This window comes from Phalacrocorax carbo, chromosome 12 (assembly GCF_963921805.1).
Source record: "Phalacrocorax carbo chromosome 12, bPhaCar2.1, whole genome shotgun sequence".
NCBI lineage: Eukaryota > Metazoa > Chordata > Aves > Suliformes > Phalacrocoracidae > Phalacrocorax > Phalacrocorax carbo.
In genome coordinates, this window is record NC_087524.1 from 20,707,177 (window position 1) to 20,721,433 (window position 14,257).

The 14,257-nt window shown below is 46.1% G+C and overlaps 1 long non-coding RNA gene across 1 annotated transcript; it reads left to right on the plus strand.

Moving 5' to 3' along the window:
- Positions 1-2,874: 2,874 nt before the first annotated feature.
- Positions 2,875-13,895, plus strand: LOC135315567 (uncharacterized). Its single transcript, XR_010375045.1, has 3 exons — positions 2,875-6,124; positions 10,154-10,341; positions 13,796-13,895. It is a non-coding gene; the product is annotated as an uncharacterized LOC135315567 (long non-coding RNA).
- The last annotated feature ends 362 nt before the right edge of the window (positions 13,896-14,257 follow it).

Here is a 14,257-nt window from a genome sequence, read left to right on the forward strand (position 1 = left end):
GGAATCCAAATGCGAATGGGAGAAAATGAGCGTGCTCGTTGGACGGTCAGGAAAAATGGAAGTCCTCTGAAGGAACTCTGGGGAAATGCGGATCGCGGTGTGGGGGATGAGGTCCCTGGGACGGACCGTGGCGGGGCAAAACCCGCCCGTGGCCGCATCTGTGCTTTCAGCAGGTGCATCCCCAGATGCATTCCATTATGCGTTACCATTTCATTACAATCTTCAGTTGTTCGATTATCTTCCTTGTTTCTTCACCTCCTGAGCTGCTTGCCCCTAGTTTTCAGTTCAGCTTGGGGTGGTTTTCCCTTGGTATTTCGCTCACCAGAGCAGCAGCGACCTCCACGCCAGGGCCCGTCCCTGCAGCACACGTAGCTGCGTTTCCGTCGCGCCTTCCCTCCCGTGTGCTTGGAGCCGATGAGGCTCTCCAGAGCAGCGGCAGGACAAGTGCCAGCTCCATGTTACTGGGGAAAGGCTGATCCCAAAGTGGGGACCTCGCCCTGGCGTGTCCCGGGTGGGAGGGGGCTGCTTTTTGCTGGGACCAGAGCAGGGCTGGGCTCCGGCAGCGTTAGCTAACGCAGTTACCCAGGTTCAGCGGGGATGCTTTTCTTTCCTGCAGGCTATTGTAGTACCATTAAAAAAAACCCAAAAGTCTCTGCGTGGAACTTATTTTTCTTCAGTGCTCCTTGTTTCTGGCTGACAGCAAGCATTAGCCGGTGGTACGAGCTAATTGGAGGTGACCAGTGACCGCAAAGCCCCGTGTGGGAGCAAGAGCCTGGCTTCCTCTTTTTTTAAAATACTGACGTGTGTGTTTAAGATGTTCTTTTTTTTCCTCCTCTTTCTCCTTCCCCCTCCTTCTTGTTTTCTGTTATTTAATGGGGGAATTTTTTTAAAAGGGAACAACTCGGAGGTGTGTTTCATATAATTGAGAGTGTGCGGTTTTGGCACGGGTTCACCCTGCCCCGCTATCCCATGGGAGGGAGCACGGGGACGTGTGGGGATGAGGGATGAGCTGTCCGTGCCGTGCCGGCTGCTGTGCCGTGCCGTGCATCATCCCCCTGGGACCATCGTACCCCGAAGGAAGGGCTGAGCCCACAGCTTCACCCCATGCTGGAGCCTTCGTCAGATTTGGGAACGGCACACCCCCCCCAAGCTTGGGCATGGCCCAGAAGCCATGGGGACCATCCGGGTGGAGATGTGGGGCTTTGGGAAATGGCAAAAAGTTGGTGTAGTCGAGGGGCAGAGGTTCAGGGGAAACCTCAAACCGCTTGGAAGGGGTTTTTTGCATTCAGACAGGGATTTATGCAGGCGTATACGATATCAAATGATACTTGTATTACACCGTGCTGAGAATAATAAACCAGAACACCCATTGCATTTTATTTTTGCGATAAGAAAAATGAAAGGGAAGAAAGCCAAGTGCTTACCTATTTTACCAGATAATTTACCTGCAGTCGAGCTATAAAATGAAAGTCGCTTGCATTTCTCTTCTCTCTTAAAACAAAATGATGGAGCAGAGGAAGGCACCTTCAGGCAAGAGCAGAACTAGTGGAAAAACAAAGTAGAGCACATGCTCTCATCATGTTTGCTGAGAAATGATGTGAGCGTTTGGCAGCTCCCTGTGAGGCGCTGTGGTACCCGCGCGTGGCGCAGGCGAGTGGGGAAGGGTGGGCAGGGGGGGAGCGGGAAGGGAAAGCTGTTAATGAAAAGTGGGTAGCAAAAAGTAGCTGGCAAATTTATATTTCCTAACCTCTGGATTTATCTTTCAGATGAAGAAGTGGGAGCCGTAAGGTGCTCTACGTTAAAATTTCATTCGTTTTGCAGGATTTCTGCCAGAGCGCTGTCTCGTCCATAATGAACTGGGAGAGGTGTGAGCGCACCATCCGAAGCGCTTCATCACCGCTGCTCATCGTGGTCTTCCAAGCATTTGGCTGTATCATTGTGATGGGTCAGATATTATCGATAAAATAATGAATGCATCATCCACTGTGCGTAAAGAGGAGCTTTGGCAATTCAGTGGATTATATGTGCTATAAAAATTTTAAAATACATTCTGTGCATTTTTGCCCGCTTTCTCTTCTGCTGGGTAACCCCACCTCTCTGGGTGTCCCTGCCGCAGCCCCCACCCCTCCTTGGGCTCAGTTGCTGGTGGTCTGGGCAGCCAAGCGCTGGGGCAGGGTAGGGTTTCTGAGGCAAGAGCCAGCATTCAAGAAGAAAAAAATATATTTGCATGGAAAAGTATAAAATCCTAGAGGAAAAAGTAGTTTCAGATCTCTGGGGAACACGATAGCTGTCTTACTGCTTAAACTTCCTCCATCTTACAGCATACTATTCTATGTCCTGCATAAGTCTGGCCCTCAAACCGCACTTTAGCATGCTGGATACAGCGAAGTACTGCCTGGCTGATGTGCATGTTAAGATCTTGGCCTCCTGAAGTCAGAGAGAGTTTTTCATTACTTTGTTACTCCTAATGCTGTATTTTAGCTCAGGTTTTTTGTTTGTTTGGTCGGTTTGGTTTGTTTTAATGCCTGTAAGGTCTTTTTAAATCTTTAGTGTCTCGTTCACAAATGGCAAGGATTTAGAGAAGGGGAAGTCTGTGCATTTTGCAGTCTCAGCCCTGGCATGCGTAGAGCTGCGGGACATTCAGCCCTTCGAAAACCAGGTCCAGGTTCATCCCATGCACCCCCAAAACTTCCCAGGTTTGGGCATCTCCCCCTTCTTTCCTTCTCAAGCTGAAGCATGCAGGGAGGGAGAACATCCCCTTGACCTGAGGAGCTGAATTACTGGGGACGTAAGCGAAGATGATGCTTTCATCCTCTACAGCCTCCCATCCCGCTCTTTGCTCTTGATACGGTCTCTAGTTTCTGTGACTTTTCCTCTCTCTTTTCAACTGAATCAAGGCTGTCAGTCACATCAGCCCTTGAATTCTCAGCGCAGAGCTCTACATCTGCCTCTCCGCAGCACAGAGAAGCTGGCAAGGCGGTAACATACGTATAAGGTAGATTTAAAAGCGTTTTCACTTAAATGGATTTGATTTTATCATTCTAGGTGACCTTCACTTCCCAACACGTTGCTCTTATCGGGCGCATTGTCGTTGTTAAGAGAAGTGGGATTCAACCATTCTGACAAAGTTAAGGGGAAAACTCTGGGTTTGGAATATTTTGGGTTTTGCTCTAAGCATTAGACCATTTTTCCTTCGCTCCTTTATTTACAGGGAAATATTTGATACCACCCTGATAAAAGTGCAATGCCAACTTAGCGTTAAAATCCAGAACCCAAAGTAGATCAATCTTACAATTTCTCTTTTAACTTTAGACTTGTCAGGCTCTATTATTCTCAATATAGTTTGACAGTTCTAGGTTAAAAAGACATCAATTACCTTTCAAAATTACCCTCGCCACTGTAAGATTAGCTCTATTTCTGCTGACTTTGGAAGTTTGTTGTGCGTAGTAGATATTTTGGAGGCGGGGAGAGCCTCAAAATGCTTCATATAACCATTTTATTGCCCTTGACTGGCTGCCTTGGTAACAGCCGTGGCCCTTGGCTGCAACCGCGTCCTACTCCATCTTGACCACATTAGGCAGATGGTTTAATTATTAAGAGAAACTGGTTTGTGTGGGTTTACTGGTGCCATTTCGCTACTCTTGCAATGTTTGCAAGCTTGTAAGTTTGGTATTTTTATATTGCACTTATTCTATTAAAGATGCAAAAATTGAGTCGGTCCCAAAGACTGTCACTTCTGTAAAAATACAGGCAGTTCTGTTATGTGCTATGCAGGCAGTCACTGTCCTGTTGCATAGGTGTCTGCAGGGCTTCGGAATTTTCTCTTCCCCATTGCAATGTGACCAAGACCTTTGCAAGTCTTTCGTTTTTTTTTTTTTTTTTTTTTGGGCGGGGGGGGCGGGTTAAAAAAAAAAAAGAAAAGTAAAATCAGTGGAGAGCAGGAGAGGAGGGGAATGGGCTTCTCCAGGGCATGGTTCAACATTCCTCCAGTGCCTTCTGGAGGAACATCCCTCTAGTGCAGCTCCTGTGCCTGAAATGGCTTTATTAATCAATACCCCTCTGCTTCTGGGGGTACTCTGGGCAGATAACAGCGAGAAAACTTCAGATTTTGTTTATAACAAGTGATTAGTTGAAGAGGTCTGGGTTTGAGCAAACACCAGATGTTCTCATGTTCCCCCGTTCCAATGACTGCATTTATTTGCCCGGTATCTAACACGTTGTGCTCTTACAACCTCCCCTCTCCTTCCCGAACGTAGTCAGCTTTTGTGCATGTTTTCAGTGGCAGTGGATGAATTGATACTAGAAATGTCGCAATTTAATTTATAACTAGAAAATAGAGAATGTGACTGCAAAGCAAATACTGTGACCCAACAACAGAACTGCCCTAGATTTTCACATCTTGTTTTGAAATTTTATGACAGCCTTATTGCCCAAGGGTACAACATAATCACTTCGCAGTTCACTGATACGCTTTCTTTTAGCATCTGTACTAAATGCGTTTTTATCCCTGCTGCATGTAAGAGCAGTTTTTAATGCTTCAGATGCAAAGAAAAAAAACCCGTCTCAAAGTGCATCATGGCTAGCATTGCATTCATTTTAATTCCAAATGTAAATATGCTTTGAAAATTAACAATCTTTCCACCCCCTCACCCCCCCAAATTCTTCATTGATGATACTGTTTTTCTGTCTTTCATAAGCATTAGCCCTGGATAACATCGTCAGCGCTTACCCTATTGCGATATTTAATTTACCGAGGAAACTTCTGAATACGTGAACCGCAGGGTTATCATTTGCAAGAGTTACTGTTGGCGCCAGGAGAGGGGTGGGGGGTGCACGGTGTTCCTGGCGTTACGTCAGGTCCGGCATGGGGCGGTTTGGGTGCTGCGGTATCGGGCTGACGGGGGCTGACAGCGCAGAGAGCGTAGGCTGTACCTACGTAGTCCTGTTTACATGTGCGTGCAAATGAAATAAATGGATGTTGCTCTGTTTTTCCATTAAAGTGATATGTGTAAGGTCTGAAAATCAGTGTTTCAGACGACTAAAAATGTAGTCTTTACCCTGAAAGGTGCTTTCAATGGCACATTTTTGGGTCGTATTAAACAGCTTGGTAAAGCAGCTCAGTAGCTGAGTTAAAAGGAGATGTTCTCCCTTTTACTCTTGTCTCCCCGAGAACCACGCTTGGATCTTCCAGGAGCCCTTCTTGTGCTCTCTTCCTCTGAAATCAAACTGCCTTTCCGCTCGCTTTCGATGAAGCTTTGACCGCGGTTGAGTTCCCGTACACCCCCGCTGCCACGCGCAGCGCTGACGAAGAGCGAAACGGACTCTGCCGACGATTAGGAACACCGTTCCGGGGGAAGCGGAGAGTCCCGCTGCATTTGCTGCCGAGATCCTATCTGACATCTCTCTGAAACACAGACGGTACGAAGCGACGCGGTGAGATAACGTCCCAGGAAGACCTTTTTCTCCTTGTCCCGGCCAGACCTCCGCAGAGCCTCTCTTGCTCTTCCTCCTCCCTTTTCTGGATGATAGCTTCGACGCTTGCCGATGGACCGTTGTGTGTCTCCACAGCGCCCTGGGCTCTCGGCGCCGTGACAGCCTTGGACAGAGGTTACAAACGCGCTGTGCGCCCTGCATCGTTTCACCTGGCTATTACCGCGTGCTTCCAAGTCTGTCATCGAAGAGAGACTTTTATGTCTCAACATTTCTGTTTTCTATTGCCTTGAATAAAATAGGACCTTCACATGCCCATGACCAGCACTTCATTTTCTCATCTTTTCTGGGTGCTTAGATTAAATACATTTAAAAAAAAAAAAAAAAAAAAATCTGTCAGTGGTTCGCAGTAACTTTTGGGGAAAAAAATTTCCCAATTTCCCAGTGTCCTTAAATTAATAAGCAGAAGATAAGTAATGAAATATTGTATTTGCATTCATAGGCATCTTTTTTTTTTTTTTTACAAAAATCACATTGTGGCTTTCACTTACTAGAACTCCAATTCGGGGAGCATCACCGATGCGGGCAGAGCACCACTCTGGAAGCCGCTTTGCTGCAGATGAATGCCAGTGACCCTCATACGCTGAAACAGCTCACATAGAAGAAGCAGGCCTCCTGTTGCACTACCAGAAAAGTAAGTAATAAAAAGAGATGGGCGATCAGAATGCTGAAAATCTCAACCTTTTGTATTTCACTATGATCTGTTATTGCCTATCTATGGTTTTAATGGGTCAGCTTGTCTTATAGCAACTGAATTTCTCATAATTTATCTGAATTTCTGACTTCCAAGTCCTGGGAGAGGGGGTGTAGCTGTTATTTTTCATATTCTTTCCTTTCAGCTTTTTCTTTTCAGCATCTTCTCTTTAGGATGTGCAATGATACGTGGTTTCCTGGGGAGCGTAGATCTGTTTTAATTTTAACCTATATATACTACGCCTTGATTAGTTAGTGGTATTAAAGTAATTTTGAATCTTCAAATTCACTCTTAAATTGCATACAAAAAATTGAAAGTACTTCCTCTGTGGCCTTCTCCTGCAGGGCAGCATCAAACCTGACCGTGATCTTTGCTCCTGGAACATAAGGAGCAAATGTAAAGGAAGGTCTAAAGCACTTCAAAAAAGCCATAAGCAATCAAACACCTTTCTCTAGCTACATGAAAACAGCCCTTTTTTCAAGCGTCCTTATTTATTCGGAAGGATTCAGAGACGAGTGAGTTATTTATCTTATGTAAATAATCAGCCTAATGCTGAAAATGAGACCACACTGGTTTAGCTCAATGCACGTTTTAGAAACCTTCATCCTATGTAGCAAAAGTTTAAAATACTCCCCACAAAGATTTATACCTGTGCCGGCATGCTGCTATTGCATGTGCATCCTTTGATATTAGTGGCAACATCACGCAGTTATCACGCAGCCCCGGCCTCAGGTAGGCGCTGCACCCCAGCATGTTTAAAGCTTTCCACTTTAGAGACATTGTGCCCGGGCAGTAGCCCTAAGATTTATTTTACTTCTGTTTTCTTCACTTTGCGCTCCATTTGATCAGTTTTGTACTCTGCCTGCACTGCACCTCACATTTCTCTGTGTCACATGGGCTGCTTGCTCTACGGACTCAAGGGATCAGGAACCTGTTGAGTAGCACTTAGCTTGCGGAGACAAAATTTCACTCAGACCTTTATATAAACAAATATCATCTGTTGTAAGTAACGAAGGAGCTCTGACCAATTGTCATGTTTCAGGCCGCATCCCCAAAGCCTGTTTCTTACTCAACGCCCGGTCAGGAGGAACAAGCTTGTCTTTCTGGGAATCAAACTAAACAGTTACGTAGGCACCGTCGCTACCACTGTTTTAAACCCATAGAAATTCAAGATTTTTCGTATCATTTTTGCTCTCCCAGGCCGTTAGTACACGTGAACTATTTTTGTTTTGCTTTTGGTATGGTTTGCATTGTTTTTAATGTCACAGCCCTGGAAGCTGATGGTCCTGACATAGCTTGCCACGCACTTCTGAACGCAGTCAGAAGACACGGTCATGCGATCTCTCATTTATACGCTGGATAAATACCACCTGCGCGACTGAATACCACCCTTCATGACTGAAATCAGAAAAGGTTTTCACATCAACCTCAGTGGGAGAAAAGTCCGGCTCAGAGTGCCCTTGCGCACATACGCCCTCAGGTGCATTAGCCGCTCGCGCACGTCCCGGGTCCGCCTGCCCCAGTACTGCAAAAATACCGCTTTTATATGTTACCTCTGAAAACCAGTGATTGCAGCTGCTCTGGTAGAGGTCGGGAAAGGGCATTTTAACTGTTACATTTCATAACCATCCCTGACGTCACCTAAAATCTTCACTCTTTTCCACCACCTTGAAACTCACGGTACGTATGAAAGTGGCTTCGGTGGTCGCGGCGCGGCCCAGGGCCTGAGCAGGCAGGCACTGCCCAGGGGTAGCGAGCTGTAGACGTGGGATGAGAGGAGGCAAAACAGTCCGTGCCATGGGGGGCGTGTGGTTTACTCAGTCTAAACACATTTAGAAATCGCTGTTTGCATCTGCCCTCCTGCGGCCGGGCGGCAGCCCTGGGCACCCCCCGCCAGCTAGGGAAGACCCTCGACAGCACTGGTGGGACTGAGCGGCGCTCGCTCCAAGGCCGTCTGTCCCTTCAATAATCCACGAAGCGCTTTGGGGTCTGCTCCAGAGCAACAGACCTGAGAGGAGCTGGTACAACGGCAGGTGGTGGCCTGGGCAGAGCAACTGGTTGCAGAGGGAAAGCGGGAGAATGAAAAAGGAGAAGGAATTGGAGGGTTTTTTTACCCCATACCATTTTCTAGTGGTTTTGGACCTGAATGCTACCCTAGAAAAAAAAAGGGAGCTATGGGAAAGCATTTTCCAGTTGGGAAAAATATTCCTGGAGAGTTGTAAAGCACGGGTGTTTTGGCACAAAAAGATGAGCAGTGCTGGAGGAGGGCTGCTTCGGTCAAGGGAGGGAAGGAGAGGTGATGGGTCCATCATGCAAGCGTCAGGAGAGGAAGGGCTGCTGGGTGCAGAAACCCTTTTATAAAAACAACCACACGGTTGTGACTGACTGGGCTTCTCCCTTGTTGTGTGACATCTGGATGAACAAGATTTATCTCTTCAGTGAGATTTAGTTCCTTTTCTGTCTTCATTCATGATGTCCTGTGGCATTTCACTCATTGCTACTGAGAAATGTCTCCCTGGAAGGGAGATCCTGTCATGCAGACATGAGCTATGCTGGGTTTGTTGTGACCTTTGGTGAAAGCTGGCAGGAAAAGGACCATTATCCGCAGTTGCCTGATGTTAAAAACGTTCCTTTTCAAACTGCAAAATAATTATCATTATGATCAATGTTCATGCAGTGCTTCGTTTCTGGGGACACCCATTTTTTGACAGGTCCTTTCTCAGGAGCATGTGCTGCCAGGAACGGCTTAAGCTCTCCTCCGGAAAAAAAATCAGGTACAGCTAGGGACACTTTTTCTTATTTCTTATAATGCAAAGTGCAGCCCAGTCCTCGTACCTGACTGGGATTCCCAGGCGTGCTGCGCCGAGCTGATGACCGAGGGCAGGACCAGACTTCATCGGCCGGCAGCGGAGCGCCGTCCCTCCCGGGCTGAGGGCGCTGCCCTTTGCAGGCTGCCGCCGTGAGCCGGCGCTCCCCGCCTGGCCTCGGTGGCCGCAGGCGGCGTTCCAGCCCTGGCACCGCTGGCTTCATTACTCTGCCTCATCATTTCCAGCGCGAGGCGGTTTTAGGGCATTTGCGCCTTAACTCACTCTCACACACTGATACGCTCTTGGTCGTTAACTGCAGCACAAAACAGATATTAGCTTTTCCTGATAACGCCTCTGACATAAACCCACTTATTTCATCCATCATTTCTGTCCTCGTTGCCTCAGAATTTAATACTGGAAGGGTTGAAATCTTGTGTCGCAGTCGCTGCCTTGTTATTTCTCCACTTCTTCCTTGTTTGCCGTGTGAATTGACTTGGGAGATGTCTGCAGACAGCAATAAAGACCTTTCGACACTTCTAGACAAATTCCTGTTACTACAGCGAAGACCTCGCAATAGTCCTCAGCGCATGGAGAGCTGTCTGGGCGTCTCATTTTCGTGTCTGCGAACGGCCACGAGCTTTTGTTTATCCGCAGGCTTTTGCATCGCCAACTTTGTTGCAAACGTGTTGTGGAAGCAGACATTTGGCAAAGTAATTAAAAGGTGTGAAGGCTCGATGACTGTCACTGCAGGTCGTGTGTGGTGCTGTTTGACTGCTTCATTCAGTCACTATGTGAAGTGCCTCCGTTTTCCAGCACTTCCTAAAATAGTTGATGTTATTGTTACTGGTATATTTTGAAATCTCTCTTTATGGACAGTCTTTTCCACTTCTTTTTTTTTTTTTTTTTCCCATTCTTATGCATTCTTTTTTGTTGGAATTAGTGTATTCAGCACAGTCCCATGCTCAGGCTGCTGATAACGATAAGCTGCACAAAGAAATGTAAACCAAGCTGATGCAAATATTTAAAAGGACCTCACTGCCACACGCTTTACCCGAGTTTGGGACAAAGTACCCTTTATTTCTCATCTGAGGACGTTTTTCTATGTTAATGCTTTTTCCGATTGACATCTCATTGTAATGATTTCTCTTAAATTATTTGATAGGCAGTGAAAGTCCAGGTTACTGCCACCGCTACTGAAATCCTAGAATTTCCCATCATCATTGAACTTGCAGCCAACTAAATATCACCTCAAAAGTCACGAGCTCCCTCCTGGTACTCCTGTCCCAGAAGCTGACTACTGTCTGTTGTAGAAGAAAACAGGAGGAAGACTGAAAAACTGTACTTTCCAAGGTAATCACTTTAATACGTACTTTCCTAGCTGAAATCTCAGGCAGAAAACACGTCCATCCCCATTTCTGTGGCCTGAGGCATTGCATTAGAGACGCATAGGAATGGTCAATACCTGCTCGCCGCAGACAAATGGAGTCCTTCGTGGGACCTATTCTAGGAAGTTTAAATTGGTTCTCTGAGGACATCTTACGCCTAAAACTAATGACAGTCTTTGTGAGAGTCTGTTTCCCAGTTCTGTGCCACTGCAGGACAGGCTGGTGTAACATGTGGTTGTACTGGCTTGAAGAAATTGCAAGTAAACAGACGCAAAGGTTATATACAAAATCAAAACACTGCAATTAGCCTAATTATGAAAATAAATGTAGGCTCTGCTACGAGATATGTACTATTGCAAAATAAATTATGAGGTGCAAGATATATCACACAGTCTTAGAAACAAGTACAAAGGACTCTGTATTACAGGGAACCTGTTTGAAATTACAATCTCAAATAATTTAGGCACTTCATTTACAATTGCGTACTGTTTTCAGGCATTGCCCAAAATTCTTGAAGTTCTCAGCTATTTCACAAAATAATCTGCTTCATAATGTGTCTGTAATACATCGCCCATATGTTTGTTGACATATGGTCTCTCTGGCTATCGAACTTAAATCCTTTTGGGGGACGAAGACAGGACTGTGATGTGCACAATAAATAGCGATTCCTATTTCCTACTTCTGACAGAATAAAATAATTGTATAAAGGTCTAAAGTCTTAATTGCTGGTGGGTTTTTCCGTGGGCAAAGGCAGACAAAGGAACACGGCGTTTTCCATCTCCATCCCCCAGGGCAGTAGCATCACCATTTTTTTTCCAAGGTCGTTTCAGTCCAGGCATTTTTCTGCTCTACGTGCAGTAGAACAGGAGAGGGGAGCAACAGACGTGATGTAAAGGGAACCTGTGACTTTTTAGGGTTTTTAACCAGCATCCAGTATTCTCTGTAGAAACTCCTGATGTCTTTGACCTGTTAACCCGGGCTGCCCGGGAATCGGCACAGGTTGCCTCTTCATTATTGCTTTACGTTCCACTGCCTCCCTCTCCCTGACAAATGTGGAGGGAAGTTGATTTGCAGACAGGCTGAGAAGAAAACATGGTTATAAAAAAAAACCAAACGAAACTATGGCTTTTCCAACAATACGTGAAATCTTTTATCTGGTTACTTGACATTCAGTTTGTTTACTCGCTAAGCTTCACCACAAAATATTTCATAGTGAAACTAAAGAACTTCCGTCCCACTTCACAGATATATATATATTTTTTTTTGTATTCTTTGACGTGGGATATGGTACTCCTGCGGAAACAGTCATTTTCTCCTCCGCAGTGGAAAACTGTTCTCACGGAGCTTTCTGGTGAGATCTGGTCTGCCGGCAGCACGGAGCTCTTGCAGGGTATTTCACCTTTTGCCTTCAGGAAAAAAAAGAAGGTAAAAGTGACTTGCTGGGCTCGGCTGTGAGCGTACTCCTGCTGCAATGACTTTGCAGCATGACCGGGAGTAGCGTAGGTTCCCCTTGCAGCTGCCTTGGCAGTGGTGCTAGGTGGTCTGTCTGGAGTGCCTAAACAGATGAAAAAACCCATAAACACAGGATATAAGAGTTGGTTAGGTGGCATCACTGCCATTCCTGCGTCATGATAATATCTTGAAGCTGTACTTGTTTTTAAAATGAGCCTTTAGGGCAGGTTGGATATCTCCAGGCGCTGGTTGCTGGATATCGATTCCCTCCCTCCAGGTGGCTAATGCAGCTCTCCAGCCCCTGCCGATAGTGGCTCTTTGACGACCAGCCTGAAATGGGTTTTCTCACCTACAGCAGAAGTCCACGTCACAAAACGCCGCCTCACTAAGTGCTAATTTGGCAGCCTTGTTGGCAGCCCTCGCTGCGAGGCCGAGGAGCTGCCGGAGCCCGGCTCTCGGAATCGCCGTCCCAACGCCTGGACGCCGACCCTTCGCTTCGCGGTCGAGGTCCGGCCTCTGCTGACCGCTCCGTCCCACTGGCACTACACTTACTAAACTTACTAGAAATTAATGCTAAAAGTGGAAGAAAATGTGCAAAATATAATTTTACTTCCTTTTCTTTTCCTTTTTAGCTGTACAGAGAGGCTGGTTGGTAATGGGGCACGTAAAATCCTGTGTTCTCCCCAGTTCCATCGGATGTAAACTAAAATAGCGTGGCATCTTTGCCTCTGATACGACTAATTATTTCTAACATTTTCTCCTGAAACATTGCGCAGTGAACGCCTCAGTCAAATCAAGCCAGAGCTGAAATACTAAAAAAAGTAGAAGCGGTTACACTTAAAATATATGTTAGGAATCAATTGAGTGCAATTTCCTGGAAGTTTAATTTTGTCTGCGCGGTTTTGAAGGACCTGCCTGTGTTTTTAGCAGCGTGTTCTGTTAGCTGGACAGAGCAGTCTCTGTACAGGGCTGACGGTGACCTAGCGAAAAACGCGGGTCTGCCTTGCAACAACGCTGTAGTTGTCTAAGGCTCCAGATGATTTTCTGATGCACAACAAATTACGCACGTATATTTTAGCAATAAAAAAAGCCAGCATTAGGAATGGAAGGCTCCATTATATTTTGCTGTTATATTTAACAAGAAAGATGCGATATAAATTAGTAAGAATGTGTATAAACACAATTTAATAAATACAAGAGGATACTTACATCCTCCAGTATGCGGCGTTTATAGCCTTGTGCAATGTAATTATGATTATATGAGTACGAGCATAATAAAGTGTAGAAAGTCACACAGCAATGAATGATAAGTGCGTCTGTAATTCTAACGATACACAGTACCACAGCTGAAATACGGACCATAACCCCGCAATCTGTGTGACAGAGGCAAGAGCGGAAGGTTGGTTTCCTTCGTGGGTATTAAGTGAAGGGCTGCGACGCTAGCCAAAGACTGGAAAAAAAGAAGCCTAAGATGCTCCCAGACTGGCACGATTGCAATCTGCTATTTAAACACCTTCTTTTCTTCCATTTTCCGGGCACATGAACTGCATGATGCCAACGATTCCTTCCGTATGCCCATTCGCTCCTTTTCGACCCCGGCACAAGAGCGACGCTGCGAGCGGAGCACCCCTGAGCGCGGCCGCCCGGCTCCGAGCTCCCCACCTCGCTTTCTGCTGCGGCTTTTTACGCTGCCCGCGGGGTACGAGACATTCAGAGTCGAGAGCAGAACAGATCTTTGCTGACCTTAGCCGGTGGAGCAGCCTCAGAGATTGAAGACAGACCCCAGCAAAGGCCTGGTAATTCGGGTTTTAAATCCTGTAGGGATTTCAGCCTCTCTTTTTTGGCTGCAAGACTTGGCTCTTTCAGAGCAGAGGAGCGTGTGCCCTGGGAGCCTCGAGCACAGGATGGAGTTTTAGCATCTATTACAAAGCTTGAAATGCCTCTTTATTTCCTATGTCGCCTCCCAGCCCGTGACCTAAATGATGAGTAGAAGATATTAAGCCTGGATTTTAACATAAGAGCTGACTGCACCCACAGGAGAAATTAAAGCACAGTGGTGTTTTTTGATTGAAGGTAAGCAAGCAGCGAAATTATACTGAATTCTTTGTTTAAACTGCTGCCAGAAATAGGAAATTTTGAGCAATATTCTGCTCTTTGTTGCTCTTTCTCCTCTAAAACCGGTCTCATACCCCCACCACATTTAGGAGCAGCACAGTCCTGTTTCGGCTTGTTGGTTTGTTACGGTGTAATAAAATGTCACCTAACCTTAATTCCTTATCCCTTCCTGGTTGCTATTAAACCTGTTTCCCCCCTCAAACCAGCACTTGCCAGCTCTTACTGGAATTTCTTCACCATAAATTCTGTGGGGTTTGGTGTGCAGTGTCGTGACTGTGGTACCGGAGAAAACCTTGGGAAAGGAATGTGGCGGA